This window comes from Calliopsis andreniformis, chromosome 6 (assembly GCF_051401765.1).
Source record: "Calliopsis andreniformis isolate RMS-2024a chromosome 6, iyCalAndr_principal, whole genome shotgun sequence".
In the NCBI taxonomy this organism is placed as follows: domain Eukaryota; kingdom Metazoa; phylum Arthropoda; class Insecta; order Hymenoptera; family Andrenidae; genus Calliopsis; species Calliopsis andreniformis.
Genome location: NC_135067.1, coordinates 10,467,905 through 10,490,597, shown reverse-complemented (window position 1 = coordinate 10,490,597; position 22,693 = coordinate 10,467,905). Strand labels below are relative to the sequence as shown.

The 22,693-nt window shown below is 41.7% G+C and overlaps 1 protein-coding gene across 1 annotated transcript in view; it reads right to left on the bottom strand.

The window, feature by feature from the left end:
• LOC143180532 (uncharacterized) overlaps positions 1-22,693 on the bottom strand; it is a 309,043-nt gene that overhangs the window by 249,777 nt on the left and 36,573 nt on the right. The window contains exon 2 of the mRNA XM_076380323.1: positions 10,781-10,875. The gene's annotated coding sequence lies outside the window, so the exon portion shown is untranslated. The remainder of the gene's footprint in view (positions 1-10,780; positions 10,876-22,693) is intronic.

Genomic DNA, 22,693 nt, shown 5'->3' with positions numbered 1-22,693 from the left:
ATCTCGATAGAGGCTTTTGAAGGCTCCCGAAATTCGGAGAGTACATACTTTTTGTTGCTTGCATCTGTTTTCTTAAGCAATGGCGGGAGTACTGTGGACCAATTAGAGATACGGTGGCTGCTCTGTGGGAGTTAGTTTCTGGAAAGATTTAAGCGTTTGGAAATTTTCTGACGCTTAAGCTTTTCAATTTCGGGAGTCTTAGAGTTAGACATTCTCAGGCTTACAGACTCTTCGATTGTTAGATTTTTAGATTTCAAGAAAGAATCATTTTGAACCATTATTGCGGATGATTTATCCCCGCTGAAAAGGGTAAAGGCAAACTTAGACTTTTCATTTTAGATGAAACAGATGAAAACAATGTTTACACATTTCACTGTGAATAAATTATCCGCGATGATCACCTAACGTGACACACCTCGAAAACCCAAAAAATGATTATCTATAACAAGACTATAATCAAAAATACACTTTCAAACCCCAAAAATTCGTAAGCAATGATCCGACCTCCTCTAACGAAATATATGCATTTACAGAAACTCTTAGGTCTACTACTGCTCAGAAAACGAACTTCGACTCCAACATGTTTGCAACACCTAAAATTCGTGACCCAGAATCCGACAGCTTCGTAATCAAATACCACAAACCGTATTCAAGCGTCGCACAGGCCCAAAGTAGACCAAGAGTGATTCCCTCGCGGAATTACCGCAGTTCTCGGCAGCCAGCTGGCGGCGAGAAAGGGAAACACCGTTAGCGTCGAATGCAAATCTCATCGAAGGGGGAAGGAATCCGTGGCGTCGTCGTTTGATTCAACTAAGGTCCAGCGCGAGAAGAAAGAACACGAGAGGAGGATGAGAGCTGGCAACTCGGCCCGATAGAGCCGCGAGATAGTGGTCGGAGACGTCATGATGGAAATGAAGATAGCGAACGAAAGGAGGAAGGTAAAGCGTCCGACGAGGGAGCACGAGGCGGCAGGGAGATCCCGCGGGATCTGACGCTGACCGAAAGCCAGGAATAGAGGGGAAGAGGAGACGCAGAGGCCGAGGAGCGACGCGACCTGAGTGGCCGAGTATGCTAGGAAATGGAGAATGGGAACTGTCGGTAACCGGGGAAACGTCTTCTACTTTCTGCTGTCGTTTCTAATTTTCCGGATTAAATCCCGGCATAAGGAATAACCCAATAAAAACGTGCCCCCAGGCGCTCTCTGATCGGACGGCGAAGGTGCACACAGGGAGCAAGGTGGAGAATAATACTGTCGATGGAAAAGAAGAACCATGGTTTGGTTACTTGACTGCTGGCTGCATGTTAGCTAAGGTAAATGTCCCTGGAGCTAACAGTGTCCCAGGACCTGGACACGGATGCTGATTTTATTTCAGTGTAAGCTTAAATTCTAATTTGAAAAAAGAGTAGTACAAATAAAAAATTAAAAAATATAAAAGAGTATATTCAGTTATAGGAACATAGTTCAAATATCAAGATACCCATTTTTCGGTTGTCTACTTAGTGGGACATTTGACATTTTAAGCGTCAGAATATTGAGACATTTATCTTAAACATATAAAGTACTGTTCAACTATGAAGAAAGACAATAACTACAGGGAAATGAAAAACGAAGCTTTGTGTACCTTTGGATAATTTAGAACATTTTCCATCTTGTTTTAGTGCAAACCAGGAGTAGAATATTTTTAGTAGATATTGCTTTTCTCCATAGTTTGGCATAATAGCGTTTCTACCTTCCAGATGAACTTTCAGATGAAAGAAAAGTGTGTTGTTCTAAAGTTGCTCTAATGTCCTCTAATTTCCTTCATTCGGCTTAACCGAGTAAGAGAAGCTTAGACGCAGGGAAAGCCGAGGAGTCGCGGGATCGGTTCGAAGACATTTAACCGAGGTCCTCCGCGAGCTAGCAGGAGTTTCTAAAAAAGCTGAAACAATGCGGACCAAAGGGGATGGAGAAAGATGCCCGCTGAAAAGGCTGAATAATTTACCAGTATGAACTGGATTCCGTCGTACAAGTTGCTAACTCCGCCCCAACATTTACGGAAAGGGAAGGCCAGCAGCGTTAAAAGCAATATTCCGTAAGTATAGAGTAACTTTCTCTTTTGATACTTTCTCTCTTTCTCTCTCTGTCAAACCGTGCTCGCGGGCAGCCGAAGGCGCTCTGACGAACACGGTTTACGAACTTTTCTGGAAACGAAATTCAAGACGAAATCACTCGACGACTATGCTCGACTAATCCAAATAATCGGTCTGTTAACTGACTGCACCTGAACCATTCAATTGAAATGCTTTTTCCTTTTTAGCGAGAATAACTGACGAAGGTTTGCGGTGAGAATTTGAGTCTTGAAGTTAGAGATCAATCTTTGCTCACTGTAGTGTCCTGATTGGGTGCAAGTGGTGAATTCATAGAGCGTAGAAAACATGCTTTTGAGGATAGTAATTTTCTCTAATTAGTTTACATTACTGTTTGTACTACCTCTTCAGTTTGTATATCAATAAATTATATTTGTTTCATCGGAAGAAAGAATAAAAGAAGACACTAGAAATTCTTTCAAGAAATGGAGGTAGAATAGTACAGATACTGACGAGCTTCTATTGAATATACAAAGGGTTCAAAGTCAGATGTCAGAAATTCTAAGAGATGGTTCTACATGTTACAATAGGTCGAAAATAAAAAATTACTTATTTGTATCCAACTTTTTAAATGTTACGGATGTACCGAAAGTACGTGGACTGTGTCTGACTTGACTCATTCTACTGGATAGCTACGTCTGATATACTGCACGCTGGAAGTAGAATAACTTCCAAGTCAGACACTCTTCAGGCAAGAATCACTACCCAAAACTTCCATTACTTATTAAAAACGCTGTATACTGTATTTTCCACCGAACTAAACTTTCCAAACACATTTTATCAGGTCTATGAACTTAGAAGTCCTGGCAGATCTTAGCCAGGCAAATGAAGTCCTGGCGAATCTTAATCCTGGCTATTTAGTTACAATATAGTTACTCTATAATGATATAGCTAACAGAAGGCTATACTATTAGTGTCAAAAGATACTTCCTAGAACTTTCCTTTAATGTCTAACACTCTCGAATATCCATGACAAACAGAGTCAATCCCCAAGCCAAATTATCATGCCTATTACAATGCGACGAGAATATCAAACGAAGAAAGTACCAGACGTGGAGGTGAGCAGAAACTTACGCCCGCTAGTCAGAAGAACAGTTTGCGTCCGAAATCGACCCTAACTAGAAGCAGCGATCCGACGAGCCCCAGGAGTCACATTAACACTCTTAACACGGGCTCTCTATCGTGGCTAATGGAGGTCCCCAGTTTCAAGTGCGCCGGTCCATGGGTATGGTGCTTAACCCATACCCATCTGTGATTACCACGAGAGGAGGTACGAACGAGCAACGACAAGGCGCGTGAGCGAAAATAGTCAAACGTTTACTAAGACCCTATCTGCTTCTGATTTCAGTGAAGCTACCCTCGCGAGGCTTTTTATTAATCTTCATAAATGTACCAGTGGAACTTTAGTTCCAACGATAGGGAGCCAGAACTGAATTCTAATTAAGGTAAAATTATTAAAGATCTCTGCAAATTTTAGCAAAATTTACCTATAAGCTCATGACTCATTGACGAGTTTATAGTAAGAGATACGTTTTCGAAAATTAGTAGCCTGTTAAATGATAGCTGAATTTGGTCTTATCAAAAATGCAAGAAATGAAATTTGTCTATTTTAAATGATTTCATGATAATTGCAGCTCTATAAGAAGACACGAGTCGATAAAATTCTCAAGAATAATCAAGAAAAAATTTCTGTCTGAAAAATTTCTGAATTTCAGTATAAAACATAGATCAACTAAAATTGACTCAAAACATTTTATTTGAAATTGAAAAATAGAAATATCAGGAGATATTTCGCACAATAAAATACAAAATTCAAGACTCTTGATTCTTAACAATTATGATGTAATGAATATCTCAAAAAGTTCACAACAAGGGAATACCAAAATAATTCCTCTCAGCTATGCCATCGCAGAATAGTAGCAAGTATCTTCTCCAGAATAATTGACTAACAATTAAGGCATGACTGAAGGTACTGCTGAAAATTCCTGAAGAACAAGGGAGCCGAGCTAGGGCGAGTGAAATTTTTGTGAAATGTCGGGCCCGTCAGCTCAGCCTCGCTGCTTCTGCAGCGACGAATCCGTCTGACATAATTAAATATTACAAGAATCCCCGTTAGTACTGCTCCGCCGCCCTTCTGGCCGGAGATTAATATTTCACGGAAGGAACGCGGCGTCGCGAGAAAAACACTTCGTGAAAATGGCAGCTGGAGAGCCAGAGGCGCTGAAAATTCAACTTGACGCGCTTCTTCTTATTCAATAAGGACGAAGAAAAGCCTCAGCCAGTGCACGCGCGTGCGTGCGCACGAAGGAGCGCAAGGAACAATCAAGGGTGCCAGGAAGAGGGAAATATTTAATACTTCAGAGAAAAACGAGAGGAACTGAACCCTCGACTTACGCGTGAACTTTTGGAACAAGATGCATAAGGTGAATCCTGCGGAAGTTGTGCAACTCTACTGTTGCAAATTAGCTAGTTGGAATCGCTTGTTGTTTAAGTAGAAGCAGCTTGGTTTTGTGTTGAATGTGTATAGAAAGACGTAAATGCTGGAGAAGTATGATTTCGTTTCTGAAATCTCTAGTTAAAATATCTAATAGACTCTGTTTGTCTAGAGAATGAGAGTAAACCTCTGTGGGTATGCTGTTTCGATTTTTTTATTGAAAAATGATACTTTTATGTTGGTATAAGTGATTCTTCAGAGCTGAGAACTAAAATATAAAATAGTGAACCCAAGCTCATTACAGCTGAATTAAGAGACGTACGAATTTATCAGACATGGCATGTCGTTAATCTTTCTCATCTTCTCTGTACATTCTCTCCATACAATGATAGAATTATTCCTCGGCAAGTAAGGTACACCAATTTTGCAACTTTTCAGTGAATGAAAAGTGTACTTCATAATTCAATATTCCCTTGAATCGCCGCGAAACAGACGTCATTCGTGATATATTCGCCAAGGTACTAAATTATTTTAACCTCAAGGTAATTTGTACTGCATTTAGCTTTCAAACTTGTTTTATAATGAGTCTATTATTAAGTGACCTTTGATATACGCTTTAAATGGCTTCACAGGGTGAGAAATAAAATTTCTACAAAATGTTCCTACAGAAACTAATTTCTCGACTGTTCCACTTTCAAATGTCCATGGAACAGTAGAATAAAAAATGACATGTCTACATTTACTCAAAAAAGTTCAATGCATATACTAGACTAAAAAACAAAATTTGAAACAAATTTCCAATGAACAGTTCAAATATGTTACTATCGAACAATGAAGAATTTGCAAATATTACTATCTACGAAATCATTTAACAGTTTCATCATTTTGCTAACGAATCCAATAACCAGAGGAACCGAGTGGCATCTAGAACACCTGGAAAAAGGGTAAATCTCCTATAATAGGATTACACTCTGCCGACTGGCAGATTTCAACTGGACATTCAATCGGTCAGCATGTTCAATATTTGACAACCCGAATTAACGTTTCTAGAATTTTATCCGGTATCGATTTACTGGGAAGACACCATCCACTACCACCTGTGCTTGACACAAGCCGTGCACACACTATAGAAAAGCTTCGAGTGTTTGTCGTCGACTACTACACAGAAGGTGTCTTGTGATCGATCTGCTGGAGAATATTATCTAACGTCTGTTCTACTGAATGCACACAGATCCTGCTTCCACACTGTATCAAGAGAAAGGCTAGTAGCGATAGATCTCTCTAGCTTCCCCGAGATTCGTTCTCCTACGCCTGTTCTTCGACATAAATCTCTCGGCTCACTTTCAGCCTGGATTGCTTCGCTGGACGCGGAACGAGGAACATCTAATTAGCTTTCTATCCAATTACCAGCGTCGGTAGCGCAGAAACTTGGACTATCGAGGAAAATAGTGAAATTAGCGTGTCATCCAGGTGTGCTCTGCACCTGCAAATGAGAACTTTCTCACGCATTTTTATTTTTAGGAAAAATACGACACGTTCAGGTGAAATCTGTTTAAGTGTGTATAGTCTCGAGAACGATTATTTCAGAAGCACGTAAACTGATCATAACATTATCCGTTCTCCGTTTGAAATACTCCAAAGCATCTATTGCATCTGCTATGCGCTTATGCAATAATCAGTCTCCCTAAGTAAACTTGCAGAATATAAAGTCCAGGAATATGAAAGTAAATTGAGTTGTTTTCGCTCGGGACAAGTTTGAAGAAACAGTCTGAGAGGATTATGCAATACAGTGATGAAAACCTAATATAGCTACTCTATTTCCTGTGCTCAACTAGACTACTATAACGGATAAAATTTCGAAAATTTAAGCGAATGTGAAAATTATCACGCAAAGGGGAACTTAACCCGCGGGAGAAGCTCCATAAAATACTTAGGTTCGAATTTATGGACACTGAATAAAATATGAATAAGACGTTTTTGAATAGCGCGGGATGCGGATAACACCACGATTTTCTTATTTTCTAACATTCGACCCAGAAAGTTACCGCGAGAGTCGATCTATCTTCCCGCGAGGAAAATAAAACGCATTTGGGGTGATTGATTTTGCAAAATGAGAGTGTAACGTTTACCAGAAAGATAAGGGTCTGATCCAGCGTCTGCAACGCCACGGATATATTCAGTGGCAAAATCACCAGCGGCGTATTCCAATTTCGAGGCGCAGGCGGGGTATCATCCGCGGCAGGACACGTAAAGCAAAATGAAAAATCGAATCTCGATTAAACCGTTCTCGGCGGGGCTCGTCTCGCAAGGGCGTTACATCCCTGCCGCGCCACTTCACTCATCGCTCACACTTTCTCCCCCCGAATCCTTCTTATTCGCGGCATTATCATAATGCCATTGGCCGCTACGTGACAGGAAAGACGTATTATCGCGACTCACTCCAGTTTCTCCCCTATCCTTTCCTCGCGAGGACTTATCGTCCTTTGCTTTAAAACGGATGCGAATTAGCGCCCTCCTCCTCGTCTCCACCTTTGGATAACTTCCTCGAAGACGCTAGGCGGTGAGTCGTATTTGTGGGAAACCAGGGAAGAAGAAGTTCAGTACTTTTATCGAAGAATAGTAAAAATAGAGCGTTTGAAATATAGAATGAATGATAGTATCCTGTCTCGCAATGAACAGTGATGTGTGTACAGTAGATACGTGTCTCTGTGCCCAGCTTCTGATGCTCCAATCCTCTGTGATAAAATAGGCCAAATTTAAGCGATCGACAGCTTTACTCGTAGGATTCTGCTATTCACTGATTCAGATTATGGATGGTTCTTTCGTTTGATTTATTCATGGGGATAACTGAAACTGTAACGCTTGATGTATTCTGCAATGGAGGACTTGCTATCTGATTCTATCCTTGTAAGCTTAGTCATCAATACTTCTTTTAAATGGCGAATAACCCTGCTGGGTAACCTCATTCACGTGTCCGATTGGTAGGTCCATATAGAAGGATTTCATGATACACATGACTCTTATAGCTCATTAACGAGTTTATAGAGGGGAACGTGTTGCTCAAGCCAATTCGTGGATTTGCAGCCCACTTTAGCGGATGTACGTCAACCACAACTGAGATCATTTGGAGAGACCTCTAGTGAATACCGCAGGGAAATTGCATTGAAGAAATATCGTATATAGTGAGCGAATTCTAATTCCTTCTATATGGTTTCAGTCAGAGATTTTGAAAAATATGATATTTAGAACCACTCAAACAACCACCAACAATAAACCAATAGCCAACGCCCCATAGGACCTTGATGCCCATCCACGCCTACATTTTAATCTCGGTCCCACCCAAAAAGTGCTGATCCAGGTCGCGGCCACCCTTTGCAAAACGAAACGAACTTCCACCTCCCTTCCCAATTTGATCACCTTGCAGTCGCTCAATATCGGTTAGAGGGTTTCGCATCGGCGGCTGTCCAGCGAAAAATATCTATTCCCTTTCCAGGTCAGAAGGAAACGATTCTACCCAAATATAATCTATTCTAGACGATTTCCCAGAGTCAGCATTAGCTCTCGAATGATTAAAAGATGATCGTAAAGCGCAACTTCATTAACCCACTAAAGCGAACCGCCTCGTTGAACCCAGGATGACCCAGTAGCTCAGCAGCAGCGTGCAACGCGGGAGCATCCATTCTCCCCAGTTCATGCTACCCCATCTCGACAGAAATAACTTCTCCTATCGCGGCATACATTCGAACATGTACATTAAGCCACGTTACATTAAACTAGCGACAGAGGATGAGGGAAGGAGAACTTACATCGGTACTTGCAAGAATTTTCAAAGAGTTTCCTCTCGGTAACGTCTAAACGTGTTGAATTCCTGTCGGCGGCTCCCACAGGAACGAGAACGGAAGCGGATGGTTGGCGGGATGCCAGACGACACCCCCTCCGACTTCTTTCTCGCTCAGTCATTCGCGCACGTGAACATCGAACGCGCCAACACAGAAACGCTGGCCCTCACACCGACGCAGCCAGGGTTCCTCTCCATCCAGCAGGGCCAAGTAATAATCCTAACTCGCGGGTTAGCTGGGCTTAATTAGAACAGGGCTTGCTGGCTCGCCCGGTTATAGTTGCATCTCTCCACTATTCGATACTGGCCAGGTACCTAGCTTCATTTTGCATCCTTCCAGCTTGGATGCACGAAGAACCAGTCGGCTTGATAACGAATGAGCCGGTGAGCTTGCGACTGATATCCAGCCAGGGGTATTATTACGCTAGTTATTGTGCCCACGAGGTGACAATGGATGTTGTTAGATGGTCAAGAAAGTGTGTGGAAGTTTAGTGACACGAGCTTACTGTGTTTAGGATTACGAAGACTTAAGAGACCTGGTAGATATTGCGTTAATATAGATGAGTAAAGTAATGAAATTGCAAAAAGGTATTCATGGCAAGCTAGATTTGCAGTGAGTTGAAGTTAGAACTGTAGGTAGTTACAAGTAGATATGTAATTGCCCGTAGGTGATGTGTTAGAATAATTAGGTACACTAGACCTACCTCTAGATCTAAAACTAATGTAGTTGCAAAATATATTTCTAATAGTCATAAACGATGACTGTATTACTTCAGATTCTTTTTTAACTATCCCCGAAGTGAACTCTACAAATGTACACTTAGGTAAAATCAGTCAATGAATTCTCTAGCTTCAAACAACAGAGCAAACTTCCTATCTATGCCAGGACAACAAAATAAATCCAGAAAGAACTCTCTGAAAACCACTCCGCCACAAAAATCCGTCTTCCCAAACAGAATCTCGTGTCCCCTGAACCAGCGCAGCTAAACGACAAGAAATATCCTTGATAAATGCCAGCAGCGTGAGCACTTAATAATTCGCCATTATCGTCAAGCTTCATGGCTCGATATCGAGTGTCAACGTGTCCGTGCCTTGACGAAACGGAACCGCGAAGAAGCCTCTGCTCGCGGAGAAAAGAGAGACAAGGAGAAAGAAGAAATAAACTGTTCCAGCCAAGACAAAAGGAAAAGACAGAGGGGCGGTGGAAAGAAGCCGAAGAACGAGAGGAAAGCAGCATCCAGGGGGGATGAAAAAGACGCGGGCAGGATGAAAAAGAAACCTCGGGGAAACCTGCTGCCTCCGCCATTCAACGAATGCAAAAGGAAGCGGGCATTCTTCCTGCTGGCAGAGTTGCCTCGCCGATTCTCTCGCGATTGGCCGACAATGGCTGCAGACACGAGCGAAGAGCTACGTCCAGGCTTGATTGGCGAATCAATCGGCCTTTTTGCCATCCTGTCGAAAGCGCATCGGACGTCGACCGATAAAACAGCCTGACACTGTGCTCTTGAGACTGGCCTAGTCGTCTCGCCGGCAAAAATGACCAGACACAAAGGAGGATCCTTTGTATGTATATCCCAGGCGACGCGCGACAGTGCCACGACGAAACTGACAGGGGGAGACAGCCGACACAAAGCGCGTTCTTTCGTCACGGGAACAAGCTCAGCCGGTAATAACACCGTGCTCGAGAATTTCGGACCACCCTACCCCAGGAATCTTTCGGTGCATTTGCCAATGTTTGAAGGGTGCGTTTTTATAGGGACTGGCTGGCTGAGCTAACAGCGAGCATTCGAGGAATCTGATAGTTGCTTGGAAAGCAGCTTATGAAATTTAATGGTGTTAACGGGAGGTGTAGTGGAGTGGAGATTCTGGTTTCTTTTTGTGATCCTTTCGAATCCTTTGGATTGTAAAGACGAGTTCTGTTTTGTCATTTTTAAAGGGGGGTTCTGCTTTTTGGGTTATAGGGAAAGATATGATAAAAGAGTTCTATTGGTAAACAAAAATATAGGGGATTGTAAAATTGTTGAAGTATTTAGAAAGTAGTGGAAAATTTACGAAAAAGTAAGGAACTTTGTTCTCCTGTGGTTTTATTTCTGTTTTAATTTTTCCGATGAAATATGCATTGATATTGAAATTGGGGTTTGAAATTGTAATCTGCTTAGGAGGTTCTCGAAGTTTTCATTTTTGGTACTTGCGTTTGAGTGTGAGTAAGATAATTTACTACTGAAATTTTAAATTTGATATTGAACATTTTACAATTTAATATTTTAACTACAAAAAGGATTTAATGCTTTCTTTTTCAGCAATTGTATTTCCACTATTTTCTCAATATCCCTGCAGTTTTCTTTCGATCCAACCATTAATACATAGAAAGAGCAACATACCTGTTTCGTGGTGCCCTCCTGGTGTCGTATTTAATAATTTTGGGACGCAGCTGCAGTGCACAACGACCCATAACCAACCATCCTACTCCTTATTCCTGAAACAGAAAAAAATTGAAAGAATTGTATTAATCAATTCCCAGTTCTACAAAAGTAATACAAAAATTCGATATCAATTTATTTCATTAAATTTTGTATAAAAAGATCAACATCAAATTATATGATTTTTATTTTATCACTTTTTCAATCAGTTTCACAATCAAGTAAAACAAAGCTACGATAATCAGAACTATAAGAATTTAACAAAAATTCATTAACAAAAAATTACGCAAGACGAGTATACCATTCATTATTCTAAAATATTTAAAAAATGCTGCGATAAATGATGGAGTAACAAGAATTTGACTCTGCCCCTCCAACAATGGAGTTACTCTGCTCTGTGATACAAATAACATTCGCTCCAAAAATGCAGAAAGTTCACAGCCCCGTTAACCTCAAATCTCGTTTTCCTGAAATGAATGAAGGTCGGCAGTGCTTTGAAAAAAGGTATTCCTTCGCAGCGAGAGCATAAGGCTTCCACGCGTTGGTCTGTCGCGCGATTAAAAATATAAATCCAACCGCGAGAACCGTGCAACTTGCTCGAAAAGTGCTCTTGAAAGCATCCCGCCAAACAGAGACTGGCCGTATGAGAGCACAGATACGTGAAAGTTATTAGAATTTCCAGCGAGGGGTGCGTTGTGCACGCGATTATGCTCGCGACTGAAGTTACATATTTTCCGTCGTAGACAAGTTGACCCGTTTCCATTCTATTTTTTCCCCCTTTTTCTCATATGTACCATTCTTTGAACACGTGTACGCTGCAAACTTCACATTCTCGTAATTTTAATTGTAGTCGTTTGAGTTGAAATGAAAGTCGACATCGAAGAACTGGGTTGAAGATTTGAGCGGATGTAACGAGAAATACAAGTGGCGACGACATTATAATTCAAACGTAAATTCTCCTAAGTCTAAAATAAATTCAAAATTATGTTAAATCACTGACAGTGTTTATCAGTACATACCTTGCACACTAGATACTATCAGCAGTCAGCGAATTATACTATGTACATTAAATTCTCATACCAGACTAAACTCACAAAGTAAAAATAGAACTAAATATTGAAGAACTAGCAATTGATTAGAGTATTACAGGACTAATCAAAGGTGTCAGTAAGATCTTAAAATTAAGAATTAGTTTAACAAGTTAAACTCTAATCATACAAGACTAAGTCAGTCTCAACACCAAAACTATCAGAGTAATAAAAAGGTCTCGTACAATTATTTTATATTTTTTCCTCAAATAACGCTGAATAAAATTAAAATGAATATAAAAATCATTATTTCTACTGCCAATTAAAATGTGTTAACTATACCTAATAGTTCTAGCGTTTGACTAGAAACAGGAACATTCGTGAATCACCAATAAAACAAAACTTATTGCTACCTATTACTATTAATAATGCTTACCACACACTAATAATTTCCCTCCCCGTGGCAAGTGACTGAAAATCTGAACAGTTCTCGCGAAATCTCAGCACAGCAAACGCGCCATGGCACCGTGATCCACAAAGGCATCCGAGCTCTTTGCCCGCGTAAAAATTCCGCTTAATTTCTTACGTCGCGCGAAAGAGCGTAGCCTCTGTCGGCTTTGCGAGCCACGGCGCGTTTATTCCATGAAGCACACGCGGCGTTCAGCGGCATAAAACGGGCGAGGAAAAAGGAGAAAAGAAGGTAACGTCCCACGACGGCAGAAATGGACGAGGGAGATGAGCCAGGCCACTGTAGCAGGTACAGGTACTAATTGCTTTAATGAGCAGTGGGCGCGGCTCGTTCCATGAAATTTCTCTGTGACGACCATTCTGCCGTGGCGCAACGAGGAGAAAAAGGGCCGCGGCGAAGGGCGGAAGATGGAAAAGGGCGCAGAGGAGAGGCGATGGTGGTTAAGGCTGCGAAAATGAGGTAAAGTAAGGAGGAAAGGTGGACGTGGAATGGGAGATGAGGCCTTGGAAAGTGAGTGGAACAGGACTGTTCGGAATAGGAGCACGAGAGGGGGTCGGGGGAAAGTTATTGGAAGAGTCAACAGAATATCATTTGAGCGAGGAGAAGCGGAATTAAAATAAGGAGATTGTGGGAGGTACAAAATATTGTGAGACACGAGTAGTAAAAGGGAGAAATGAAAGTAGTGGCAAGGGGGGGTCGTTCTCCTGTAATCACTGACGTTAAGCAGCGAGGGGCATGATCGGTGCTAAGATGGGATTACATCGTCTATGATGGAAAATGTGTAATACTTTTGGCGCCCAAGGAGAGAAGAAAAGTTGAAAGGAAACGGAAACGCAAGGGGAGTGGGGTAGCAGTTGAAAGGTGCGGAAAATGAAAGAGTAAAAAATTGATTGCGGAAGAAAGCAGAAAAGGGGAAATTAAAGGACAGGAAAACATTAAAGAGAAATAAAGGTAGAAAATTAAGGAAGATAGAAAAAGAACAAAACCACGAGATGTTATAAAGGAATTATAAAGTTATAGAAAGAAGCGAGAGGAATGCTATAAAAAGGTGGAACAAATTAGTACAGAATTCTACAAATTAAGAGGAGGACAGATGATAAGATGAGAAGATAAACACTTCAAAAAGAAAGATGAAGTCCAAGAAATAATAAAAAAGATTCTACTAAAATCCTGCAGGGAGATGAAGAAAAATTCTGCGATGTAAAATTTAGTGAAAAAAGGAATTCACGCAAAAAACGCAAAGGAGTAGTAGCAGAATGGACGTTATGAAAGCAAAGGCAGGCCAAAAAATAGGCAAAGCCTGGCAGAATACATAAGACAAGCGAAAACGGTAGAAAACCAAACAACAGACGAATGAAAAAACCGAAGCATCAAAAATACAGCAAAGGGAGAGGAGAGAGACAGCGAAGAATAACGAAAAGAAACAAAGCGAAAAGGGGATGAAGGGTGGGAGTAAAAAATTCGCGGAGCGACTATGAAACGTGGCCAAGCAAAAACGCCGCGGCAGAGCGTCGAAGAAGGAGAAAAGAAAAATACGTGAAGAAAATAGCAAAAGGACGAGAGTGAACGAGAAGAGTTGGGATAGCAGGGGCGAAGGGATGGAAGGTAAGCACTTTCGCGCTTGCACAAGAGAGCAACGAACGAGTCGGCCTGAAAAACAAGCTGAACAGCGAAAGAGAATGAAGAAGAGCTAGGAACTCGAGTCCACGCGAGTTCGACAAAGACACTCACACGGAAGAGTACACCCATTACGACGCTCTCTTGCCTCTAGTGCTAATAATAATGCACTTCGCGCTGATGGTCAACGTCGCGAAGTTCAATGCAGAGAGTCCAACTCGTTGCTGAACTTTCTTCGCCTTTTGCTGTGAAATATTTATGGGAAGTTGGCGGTGAAACTGTTGAGACTGATTTTTTAAATAAATTCGGGATATATTTCTATTTTTATTTTTAAAACAGTATTGTCTTCATTGATTTTTTACAATATTTAAAAATAAATTTTTGTAAAATAACTTTATAATAGAATCAGGCAAGATTCAGTGAGCCAAGAATAAAATCTGGTACAAAAACTGGATCTAGATTAAAGTATTAAGAGGAGTTCTTTAAATAAGTCTCTTAATTAAATTAAATTCAACTTTAATTTAATTCTACATCTAATTTATCACGGGTTTCTGCTTGACTTAAGCAGACGTTCAATAATATTTAGGTTAAAGATATTTTTGCACTTATTTTAAATACGTGTACGAAACTGCATTTGAGTAAAATATGTATCTACTAATTATTTAGCTTCCATTTATTTAAAAATGCGAATTTAAATGCAATTTAATTGTATCTCTTAAATTTCGTTCTACGATAGGAACATTTTCAACGTTCTAAAATTAAGCGAATCTGAAAGAAAAGTTTTCCAAAATGACTTAAACGAAAATAAATCCCCGTCATCTGCGTATCGTTATCACAAAGGACTCCCACACACGCGGCTCGTCTCCAGAACGGTTCCTTCTTTTTTGTCTGTCTCTCATTTTCCTCCTCTCTGCACTGTTACCCTTCCTCTCTTTTTATACGTCGCTCCAGCTAACGTATATACGAGAAGCATGAAGTAGATAGCAGTTCTTGCTCATTCTGATACGGATAATAACGAATCACGACAGCAGCCACATTTCGATCAGCTGATTAGACTCAGATATCTGATTCTGACTATAATCGACAAAACTGTTGTAAATCACCGTTTCGATTACTACTGTAAAAATGGTAGTAAGTCTGACAGTACACGTAAGAGTGGAAAGGTATTAATACTGGCATTTAAGAGACGAATGACCCACTCTTGGGTCAGAAGATAGCTCTATATATCTCTAATTTGCATACTCACAATCAGAAGACTGTTGTCAGCCGCTGAGGACAGTCCTGGTAAAATACACTGGTCTCGAATGTGTTAAAAAAGGAAGATGATACTGAGCCACGTAACTCCAATTAAAGTTCCACTAGACACTGTACCCACTACCTACACATCTCACACAACATCCCCCCTGCTACCGTTGATAATATTGTAGCATATTGGACGCAATATCGGGTTCCAATCGGCAGATTCGCGCAACCATCGACTGCTATCGATTTTGACACAAACACCGAGTATACACACTGACGATCTCGTTTCTACTAATGGACGAGCCGCGCTCATTATCATCCGAAACAAGCCACGCGATGGAGCACTCGTTAGCGAGGTCAGAACGTATTAATTGTCAGATCTGGTATCGACGAAATGACATGGAAGAACATTTCCATCGCTCTCCGTCTTGAAAGGGCGCGTCTCAACGACTCTGGTGCGCAACTATCGAGGCTGTGAAGGATTATCGATGTAGGTGAAGCAGGAATATAGAATACCCGATCGACGTTATCTGCCAGAGGAATTCAACTCGTGGACGTCAAGGTGACGAAGAACGGGCGGTCCCGTGGCAATCGAGTTTCCCGTCGAAGAAAGGCCAAGATTGAACAAGGGAAAAAAGAAGGGGATGGGGACCGAACAGAGTGACTATTTACGCCATTAAGCCTGTAACCACGGTGGACGAAGTTGAAAGGAGGGAGAACGAGCGACGCCTTTGTGTTATTCAGTCGGATACCGAACCACGTTCAACTTAAATGGCCTCTTCCGCCCTTTTTCCAACCCCCTCGCGGACCCGGCCTTTTAAAAGCCGCGGGGGTGAAAGTGCGAGCCGGCTGCGTGATGCACGACCGGCATCGGTTGCGTGCACGTGCAACACGTACGGGGGACACAGATTTCGCGATCCTGATAGCGCCTGTTTCAGAGCGACGATCGCTCGACCAGGGCGATAAAATAATGTATGGTGTGATCTGAGTGCTCCCTGTTTTGTTTGAAGGCTTAGCAATTTGCTAGGTAACTAATTCACTCGCCGATAATAACAGTAACAACTTAGAGTGGTTTAGGTGTGTTTGAAAATGTTAGATGTGTGAATTCAGTTGTTATGTAATTTGATGTTTTTTAAAGAAAATTTAAATGTTGGTTGTGAATCATATATTGTAATATAACGTGATGATTGTGCTATAAACCAGGAAAATATTTGAATAACAAATGCTAAATTAATATGGCGTAATGTAAAAATACCAAATTGCAGAATTTATATAAGTAGGTATCTAATACTAATGTAATTAGATTTTACTCCAAAAATTAAATCCAAAAATGACAAAAATTGAATTTAGTATGAAAATTAAAAAATCTTGTGAAACTTAAAAATCTCAATACCCTTGAATATCTTGAGAATATTGAAAAACTTAAATATTTGAAAGTTTTGATAATCTTGAATTTTGAGGTTTCTAAGAAAATTGAAAACTTTGAAAACTACAAGAATTTTAAAAATTTCGATTATCTCAAGGATTGTAAAAGTTTGGGAATGTGAAAAATACTAAACATCTGAAAATCTTGAAAATTTTAAAAGTCTCAAAGGATTCGAAACTTCAAAAGCTGGAACTTACTCATACTAAAAAAACCAGAAAAAATGTAAGACTATGATCCTACTCTGAAGATTCTCTCTAACATCCATCTGAACCCTACACTCAAGTATGAAAGATACCTAACAACCGATCCTTAACCTAAGACCCAGCGAAATACCGCAGAGGGTTGAAACCAGGCACAGTTAAGATTAAGCATACATCCCTAACACAAGACCCCAGAGCAACCCTTCTTCCCAACGTACCTCCTAAGTACAACCGTACTTAAAAATCCTACCACTTTCGTATGCCTCATCCCCTCGTCCCTATAACGACAAATCTTCAACCACAGCTCACATCCCTCGTCCCTTCTGTCATAACTCAAGTCCTGGCGAGAGAAAAAAAAAGAGGGAAGGGAAGAGCGAGACAGCAACGCGCTTCACTGTCACTGAAAATAGCCCAGCTGACCCGAAGCTTTCTGAATCCCGCGCGTGACGTGCCACGACGGAAGGCGTTCAACACGCGACAGACACGAAACCGCACCACTTTCGACCGCTGCTTCCTCGCCCTGCCACCCTACTGTCTCTGCACCGTCGTCCTCAGCGCGTGTTTCCCGCTTCAGACATCCCCGCGGCCCGCGATGGCTGCTTTTATGCACGGTACGTGTGCGTGTTTCCTGCAAAAGCCGAGGAATGCAAACTCCTGGGGGCAGGACGAGCCGACTACCGCTCGAGGCTTGATGAATTTCGTCCGGACAGCGTCGGATTTGCTCGGGCAAGAAGAGGAAGAAGAAGAAACGAGGAGAGTCGGTCGGGGGGTGAAGGTAATTGGAGCAGCGTGGCGGGGGTGGAAGCAGGAAAAAGGCGACTCGACGGGACGATACCAGTAATATTCTGCGGAGGGACGAGATAACAGGCTGGTACGTGAGCCAAGGAGAAATATCCTTCTTGGGTGTGAGTGTGTGGGTATATACGTGCCTGTCCTGCCTTTAAGTAAAACTTTCTCCGATTTTCCGCCAGGGAATAAAGGGTTCACGTCTTTTCTCGAGGGGGAGCGAACCTTACGGCTGATTTGCATTACCGCGAATGTTTGTGTGTGGAAAGTGGAATGGGTCCGCGGGATCTTTGACCTGGGCTGTCGCAGACGGCTTGATGGATTGGGGATTTCGATCTTGTAAATTAGTGTTTTCTGAACTCCCACTGTTCTGAAAGCAAGAGCCTCTAGCTTGAGAGGAGTTGAGTTTGAGGTACGGTTATGCTTCTACTAACTTTGGGTTATGTTTAAGTCTGGTGTAAACGAAGGCTAACTTTCAATTAAGTCTGATTTAAAGTAACTCTTTGATATGTCTGGATCAGAAATTGATTAACATTATCTTACTCTTGTTAAGCATGTCCCATATCTATACTAAACTCGTTAAAACTATATGCTACGTATGTGCTTGAGTCTTTATTAATTCTGCTGTAAAAGTATCCTAGATCCACCAGAATCCTAAATTAAGCCTAAAACTATATTACACTTTGTATGTAAGAACTACAGTTGCAAATTACTTAGTTTCACAGCAGCATCCCAGACGGAACTCCACCAGGAATATTCTATTTCTTAACACTTGAAGCCTACGAAAGCCTCAAACTATATCCTCAATACCACCATTCCTACCGAAGAACATGTCTCCCAAAAACAAGCGTCCGAATAAATTATCCAGACCACCGAACCGCGACATTTACCCTCCATGAATGAATCAATAGCCACAATAGCCATTTGTGCCAGGAACTTGCGGGTCCAGGCGAGCGGATAGCAAAAATCGAATGACTAACGAAGTCTCCACGGGGATGTCATTTCTTCTCAACGCCTGGACCCTGTTCCCAAGTAGCCCGTCTTCGTGACACCTAAAATAATGCATTGATCCGTCGGAAGGCGTCTGACAGTCAGCAGCAAAGTCTAGTCCCCTGAGGGTTACCTGGCCGAGCACCTGGGTAAACGGGACGTCGACAACATTTTCACGATCGAGCGAACGTGAGGAAGCTTTTCGCTCAACTTCGGTCCGAAAGTCCGGAACTTCCACGACAAACTTTGACGTAGACAGTGCACAACGCTCGTCCAACGATACAACTGTTGCACTTGGAGAATAGGAGTTAAGTTTAAGCGGGAATAGCGAAGAGCTCCGGCAGTCCTTGAAATCGACGGCGCGGGGTGATTCAGTTTATGGCCTGTTAAACAATATTCAATCCTGGGATAGAAAATTTATCTCGTGTGTTTGAGATGCTTTGCTGCTGTGCTGTGGATGACGGAGGACGAAGGGTATGATTGTCAGCTGGACAGGTATTTTGAGAGAGGTGATTCTTGACAGGTACAGGACTTGAGGTGGGTTGTGAAGTATGGGGTGTATAGTTGAGATCAGATAAGGGTTGATTGTACACGTCAAAATAAGACAAAAATTGAGAGCAATGAAGCTATGTTTGAATTATAACTTGGTTCGCTAATTATGAGTGACTATCATATTCTTTGATACAAGTAGACATTGTTCGGTTCGAACAATGGCTACGATAATCACTGCTTTCCACAGCCTGACACCCGTCACGAGCCTGTTAACATTCAGTACACCTAATTCTATGTCCCAGCGCGAGCAAAATACAGTAATAAAAAGAGCTTACTATGGAAGCAATCATCGCCTGAAAGATGCTGTTAAACCCGCAACAGCTATATTCCAGCGTTAACAACAAAAGTAGAAACACTAACTAGAATTTACAATCAGGGAGCAGCCGCAAGGAAGTACTTGAAAGAACATTATTCCAAGCTCCTCCCGATAACGTCCGCAGCCGACCATTTATTTCCAACAGAAGTACTATCAAAATTATTTTCAATAACAAAGCATGAGCGGAGAGAGCAGCCGGTCGCACGCTCCCATTAAAATCAGTTTTCCCAGTGGCGTATCGCCGATCTTCGGGCATAAAAATCGCGTGCACATCCAGAAGCCAGTGTGGCGCGCCGCGATTCCACGGCCCCTAACGATCCGTTATTACTTTGATAAAGTGCATAAACACGGCCGAAGGAATGGCTATAATTTTTGCCGCGGCACGAATTCCCGGCTACCGGCACCGACCCATGGCGAGAGGAAGAGAGAGCAAATATAACGGCAGAAGGGTCGGGAAGCGCCAGAAAATTCAAACAAACATATTACAGCGGTAAATCTCCGCGAATCGCTGGCTCTTCGATCGGCAAACAACCCACTTTCCGCGATCCCCTTTGTCCCCGCGATGAATTACCGCCACGGTCGTCTTAGCGGGACGAAGCCGAACGACGATCGTCCGGAGCAACACGCGTCATCATCATAAATCAACCGAGCGACGCCGTTCCTCGGGATTTTTGCGTCCCCTTCGCGCGACGGGTGGTAACACTGCCCACGTCGATTACGGACCCACCCCGCCGCTGCTCGTTTCCTTTCCATGCATCGCCCGTGTCGGACAACCCCAAATGCGAGGATGCTAATAGAAAAGTTCAGCTGGCTGGGAAAGTTTGACCAAGTGTGAACGGAATGAGAATGGAAACGAGACCGGAGATCCTCCAAATACTTGTTTACTATCTTCGGAATGAATCTGCCGGGGGATGCTTGCTTTGAGGGGCAGATTGCTCTGCTGAAAAAAATCGGCGTGGATTGGGTTGGACTCCCCAATTGCGTTTGGAAGACTAACGGAAGTAACGTTTAGTTCCTGTTTCTGGAAAATAGAATTTTTTCATCTTTATGTAATATACGTGGGAAATTGTGAAGATTCATTCTCTAGCCGACTGGAAATTGTGTTCCATTTATTTTATTCTGGATTTTTTGGTCAAATGTGGAAGCAAAAATTAATGGAATTTTTTTAGTTTGCTTAAATCCTTATTTATGTTTCTGTATTCTATTGATTCTATTAGTTAGAGAAGAGTCTGCGATTTTATATTGAAGAGGGGGAAAGTTGCTCGCTTTTAGAAAAGTGATACCCTTTGTGGACCACAATTTATCTTTAGTAATCAATTCCAGTGAACAGACCTACAGATTTTGACAAAGAGCTTAGTAACGAAAGTGTTGAACTGCGATGCGACACGTTGCAAAATTGTACGTCGCAAGATGGCAAAGCCAATAAGAGTTCTTGTGACAGAGGCAAGTGTAGATCTGCAGTAGCGTGCCAAGAAAGTATGAAGAAAGAGAAACAAAAGGATGTAGATGTTCTAGATGGTCAAAGAACTTTGAAAGAAACGGATGCTCGCGGGGAAGTAAACATGAATTCTTCTGAATTATGTAGGAATATGTAACTCTCTTCAAACGTCTTTTCAGTAGACTTGTCACGCTAGCATATTGGCGAGTATATTTTCTTGAATCGTGATAAATATGATTAGCTGAACTGCTAGTACAAATAGTAGGACTCTAATACAAATTTAGCAAGGTTTTTATAGAGAAAATGGTGAAGTTTCCTGTTCATTTTAACATATTAAAATTGTATAAGGACCTAGAAGAATTAAAGTAATCTAAATCATTGTATTATTAAAACATAAACTTCTTCAGTTCCAGGAACTGTATTTCGAAACCTGCATATAGCTATCTCAGCTTCTCTCACTTTCTTCCTGCCACGAATTCGCTAACATTTAGCCATACCCCGAATTATTCCCACTACTAGTCAACAGAGACGAAACTGTTCGCAAACTAATCTGTCTTCGCGCCACGAGGACAACTAAACAGTTACGCACGTAAGCACGTATGCGCACGCAAGCACACCACACGGCAGCAGGATGACCCCTGGTTACACCCGAAGTGGGATACCGAGATCATAGCTCGCCGACTGAACAGGCCATCGTGTCCGGTAGATGGAGGCGTACAATTAAAATTTACTGTCACATAACCGCGTCTATCCGTTTTGGCCTCCCGCGCAATTGCGTTCCGCGCCTGGTACATGGAGTATTCCAGCTCGAAGAACCCCTTTAATGAAAAAGTATTCGAGCTTTTTCGGGTCAACGGATTTTTGTGGCGCGAAAGAACTGACAGAAATGAAATTCTATGTTCTATAACGTCAGAGAAAAAAAAATATGCTGCACATTTTCGTTTCATATGCGAACAATCACAAAGGCCTGGAACACATCTTCGATTTACTTTTGACAGAGTTTAAAAAATACTACTGGGTAAAATTGAGACTTATGAAATTAATATTGATATTGGCTATATTATTTAAATAATGTTTACTATTTCAGATTCAAGCCATCAGAAGTTAGAGCGAATCTAAGTAAGTCTTGTTGCTAGTCGAAGCTAGTATTATAATCAGAATTCATCCCACATAATCAGACAAGTGAAAACAATATCTCGAAGTATGATCTATCAATTGTGATAGAGAGTAAATTAGATTCAAGCTTTCCAATAGAGAAAAAACACATCTTTCTAAATATGGAAATATTTTCAAATATTTCAAACTGATTTTTCCTTCCAGAATTTCTCCTAAATATAATATTATCCTAAGCAAAGGAATTAATTCTCAAACAATTACCAATATCTATCCAATCTTCCTAAAAATCGAACCAACTCAATTTCAAACACTCCTAACTTTCATAAAACACCCAACTCACTTGATTCAAGTCACCCCGTCACAAAGCATCACTGGTGCAGGGAGAACACATCTACACCACTAGAATATGCTTTCACCAGCTCCCATTTGTAATGGCGTGGTCAGAATCAAGTGGGCTGTACACTGAAACTCATTCTGACACTGAGCACAAAGCGAGATTAGAGCAACCGGTAGATGAGTAACAATCCGCGAGCAGGGCAACGCCAGGGGCAACAATAAGATCCTCCATCCAAGGCGGAGGTAAACGTTTCGCGGGTCGCGTTTAATTTCATTAACGCGTTTATCACTTTATCCCAGGGACGGAGAATCCGACGATAGCGTCTATCGGGCATTTCCAGCCGACAGAGCAGACCTT